The sequence below is a fragment of the Lathyrus oleraceus genome, chromosome 6 (genome assembly GCF_024323335.1).
Source record: "Lathyrus oleraceus cultivar Zhongwan6 chromosome 6, CAAS_Psat_ZW6_1.0, whole genome shotgun sequence".
Lineage (NCBI taxonomy): Eukaryota > Viridiplantae > Streptophyta > Magnoliopsida > Fabales > Fabaceae > Lathyrus > Lathyrus oleraceus.
Window position 1 is genome coordinate 215,090,253 of NC_066584.1, and position 5,039 is coordinate 215,095,291.

At 39.3% G+C, this 5,039-nt stretch overlaps 1 pseudogene; it reads right to left on the reverse strand.

Moving 5' to 3' along the window:
* Positions 1-3,935: 3,935 nt before the first annotated feature.
* On the reverse strand, positions 3,936-5,039 carry LOC127094836 (uncharacterized; annotated as a pseudogene).

Sequence of the window (5,039 nt, forward strand, 5' to 3'; positions counted from 1 at the left end):
GGTTAAGATAGGAATTAGGTATTTTGAAGTTTGAAAGACGAGTACTTGTGACCTACAAGCTCTTACAGCTTGGGTCTAATACTCGGGACTACGTCTGGACATTCCACCCAGGCAGTCTGTTTCTTTCCAATATTGCTAAGAAAAAGATTCGAATATTTATGAATGTTTTGGAGGGAAGACGAATATTTATGGCTTGCAAGCTCTTACAGCTTGAGCCTAATATTCGGGATTCCAACTGGATATTCCCTCCAGGTAATCTTTTTCTTCCAACTTTATTAAGAAGATGGTTTGAGATATTTACAGGTGTTTTGGAGAGAAGACGAATATTTATGGCTTGCAAGCTCTTACAGCTTGAGCCTAATATTCGGGATTACAACTGGATATTCCCTCCAGGTAACCTTTTTCTTCCAACTTTATTAAGAAAATGATTTTTGAATATTAGAGTGTTAAAGAGAAGACGAATATTTATGGCTTGCAAGCTCTTACAGCTTGAGCCTAATATTCGGGATTACGACTGGACATTCCATCCAGGTAACCTTTTTCTTCACGCTTTATTTAGAAGGTGATTTGAGGTATTTACGGATATTTTGGCGAGAAGACGAATATTTATGACTTACAAGCTCTTACAGCTTGAGCCTAATATTCGGGATTACGACTGGACATTCCATCCAGGTAATCTTTTTCTTCACGTTTTATTTGGAAAACGATTTGAATATTAAATTAAAACAATTAAAGTACCGAGGTTTGAAATTATTGAAAGTTTAGTTGATGTTGCTTACGAGCTCATTGTAAGAAGGCCCAAGAGTAAGCCATGTGAGGTTGATGGCGATGCTTAAAGGCAATCGACTTACAAGGGTATGAAAATGGGCTCGATATTGAATCGAGAAAAGAAATGATTTTTATAGTTTTAAAATGGTTTTGCATGCATGATGCAATTAAAAGAAAACAAATCTATGTTATTAAACAATAATAAAAAAACTATGAGTAATAAAGCATAAACATAAAAGAAAATGTTAAAAGGAAAAAACTACACATAGAGGTATCGAACCCACTACATTAAAGACCTAGAAACCACTCCTCTCCACCAGGCCACTTATAATTAGTTGTTATTTTAATACTAATTTAAATACATGAACCAAGATAAATAAAAAAGGAAATAAAATAAAAAACTAATAAAAGGAAATCTGTTGGGCTATCCTAATTAAACCCAGCCACTTGGCTGTTGGGTTTTAGAGGCTAAGGGTTGGGAACATAAAATAGCACTCAACTAGAAACTAATACCAATAAACCACAATAAACCACAGTTAATGACTACTTAAGAACTCTAAACATTCACTTAATGGGATTTAAAAGTCTGTTTAAAAAAGAATAAAGCATTGAATAAATAAAAAGAAAAAAAAAGAAAAAAAGGTGGGGACGCAAACAGACTCAATCGTCCTCCTCTCTCTATCTCGCGCTCTCAGCAAACTCTCTCAATCTCGTCTCTCTCAATCTCACTCCCAATCGCGTCTCTCTTTCTCAAGCGCAACTATTCCATCCCCAATCGCTCACATCTCACTCAATCTCTCTGAAACGATGCAAGAATCCATGGCTAAAACAAAAAGGGCTCACCTTCGACGGTGGCGACGGCTCAGGTAAGGGTTGAATCTTCTCCCTTCGCCTCTTCAAAAAAAATTGATTTCGCTTTGATTTTGCTTTAATTTTAGGATTAGGGTTTTTTTGGTATTTTGGCCGCCTCTCCCCTCTCTCAATTTTTTCGTGTCTTACTGATTTCGTTCTCCTCCTATTTATCTTCTACCGTTAGGGTTTTGATTTGATACTCAAAAGCTCAAAGAAGCAAATTCCAGAAGTGCTTTTTCTGCTCAAAAACGAGTTTGTCCTATTTGATGCTATTATCCGGAAACAGTATTCTGAACCTAGCTTTCTTCTTCGCTTTTGTCCTTATGCTCAATTGGGATTTTCTGGATTTTTCTGCCTTGACTAATTTTATCTGTACCTTTTTACTACAGTGAAAATTCGGGTAACCTGGAGACTGTGGACGAGGTTGAGGTCCAAGGTGGCCCGCTGGTATTGATCTTGGCTTGCTTCATGTTGCAGAACTACTCTGTTTGATTTTTAATTTGGAATAGTTTGGTAGGCTGACATGATATGTCCAATTGTGGATTTTGCATTACAGGAGGTTCATGGGGCAATGGTGATGGATCAAACTGCTAGGTTCCCGGTGCATCACTTCCTGGCAGATTGATATGGTATGTTCATGGTTTGCTGGTTTACTACAGAAGATAATGCTTATTGCTCTTGCTGGCTAGTTTTGACACACTGTTACATTTCAGGTTTGCCCTTGACAAGCTCGGTAATGATGATATTTCCTGCTGCTTATGACCTTGGTTTGTAAAGCCTTTCTTGATTTTACTAGATGTGCCGGTCAAGGTCATAAGAGTGGCGTACCCAATTGCAAAACCTACAGCCAGCATAACAGACTCTGCCGCTATTTCAAAAATCATGAGCAAGGAGCAAATATGCCAAGCACACGTCCTTACTACCCAGATTTGGAATCACCGTCATAACAGTTGCTTCAATGCTACAATATTCCCGTGTGTAATCGTGACGCCCTTTGGCAGACCTATAGACAACTGCAACAACATTCTTGGAATGCAAGCTTGGTTCGACAGGACTTTCTTTTTCAAGAATATGGGAGACATCACCCGCTAGTAAATCACTACTGATCTCGAACAAGGAAGGTGTAGCAACATACCTATCCAGAAAGGTGTACACACATTCTGCAGGTCAAGTTCCTTCACAAAGGGATGAAAGGAGTTCCATTAAGATTGCGGTACTAATATTTACTGTCCTACTTCTGTCTTAGGAAATAAATTTCAACTTCCTTGTCCTTAAAATTTGTTCTGCTAACTCAGTTTCTACCGGCCATGTTTTCCGAGAATTTTGTGACAGAATCTTGGGCAGCAACATCATCAACATCATTTTCAACCCAAACTGAAACAGCACAATGAAGAGCAGTGTTCTTATCAAGGCCACAAGTCCTGCTTAACATTGTCGAGATAGATAGATGAAAAGGGCCTGTGTGCATGACCATTAGAGTCACATCCAAGTAGGTGCAGGAGTACAACAAGATTATCCTGCTGCAGCAATTTCTTTAATTTTGGGTCTTCATTGGACTGATTAAGAAGGCTTTGAAATTTATCAAGAGACCACAAGTCCAAGAATAATGCATCAGTTGCAAAGTCTTCAACCACGTGTGGATAGGTATCTCATGTGCTATGTTGCAAGTCACCACAAAAAGTTGGAACTATGCCCGGGCTAAAAGGAATCGTAAGGCTGCTTCTAGTGTATTTGTATTTGCATAAATCATCTTTTCAGCCAACAACAAGTTTGCAGAATTCCCTTGCCATCTAAGCTCACGGTAAGGGAGCTTATCTTCATTTCGAATTACTAAGTCCAACATCAATACCCTGCCAAAAGCTTCTGATGTTTTTTTTTGCAGATTCTCATGACTCAAAGGTACTAAGCAAAGGTGAACCAATGTACATAACTCATTAAAAACAGACGTCGGCTAAGCTCTAGAGCTTCCAAAAGTTCAGAACACGTCAATTCACCTACTTCATCATTCTGAGAGTTTTGTCGCCTGATGCTTCCACGGCTTCTGAAAGAGCAAATCTCTTTCTTAGTTGATCATTAATTCCAATTTTAATGTTGGGATATCCACAGAAGGTGATAACTTAAAAGTTTTTTTCTTTCTCATTGTTGATTCTCTTATTCTCCTTTTTTATGGTTTGAGTTTGAATTTCTCAAGGTTTGGTTGCATTTGTTATGTTTTGCAGGGTCTTGGTTTCGTACCCGGTTTCTTCTCTATTTTCTGCTCCTGGATCTCAGGTTCTGCTACAACAAATGGCTTCAGCATACGGTTGCCAAATGCACTAGACATTGCTAACACCAAACCTACAGGAGGGTTGCAACATCTTGCTACCCTTTGCACATGTAACTGTTCTAAGACGTGGTCCAGTTCTCATTTGCCATATCTCAATCATTCCTTTTCTGGGAGCATGAATAGCCAAACACAAGCAGTAATCACTCTTCATCGGTTCATAATAAGTGGAGCTTGATGAGGCTGTATCTTTATTTACCAACATCTCCATGAATAAACAGCTGGCATCCCTATATCCCTTCCAAAGGTGCACCACCACAAGTGCTTGAGTATCTAGCAGCAATATGCGACCGAGCGAATCGGTTATAGCAGCCAATGTACCACTTGGTGATAAGGTAAGCTTTTCACCTTTCCTAGGATGATCCTTTATACATGTCAGGGGTGAAGCTCGAGCAAATGGCTGAGGTTTCACCTCTGATTTCTTTGGTGATTTCTGTGGAGAAGTATTTTCACTCCGCCAAATCAAATTAGAAAATGAAGCTATAGTGGAAAATGTTGCTGGTACAACTTTAGACAAGATAGCTCCCACTAAAGACCTGCCTTTGTCCTCAGAAAGTCTATATGCTGAAATCACAGCATTGTCTCCAACAGCCAATGCACAATAATAACGTTGACAATATTCCACAACTAGACAGGTAATTTTACTTGAGAATTTTCAAAATCCTCTTTTGATTCCGAAATTCTGAATCTTGGTTCTTTTGCTTTTGATTCCGAAATTGAGGATTGGCTTCTTCAAACCACTTCTGCAGCATATTCTGAACAACAGAGCCATCACAACGGGCAATGACACCGGGCATAATGAGACAAAAGTCTTCTGAGGAACTATCTTGAATCAGGTCTTTCTTTGTTCCACGAACTCTTAACTTCAAAACTTGTCCAGGATAAATCATCTATGAATCAATTCGGTGCGGAGGGAGTAAATGAGCAAATAGCCAGATGAAGTGCCAGTGACGATGACACGGATGTCATCAAAGACCAACCATTCGACGGCAGAGATGAATTCGGCATCGATGGGGAACCATTCGGGTCGGATCCTAAACAGAGATTGGTTGGAATCGGACCATGAGAGGAGGAGGATAGAAATGTAATGGAACAT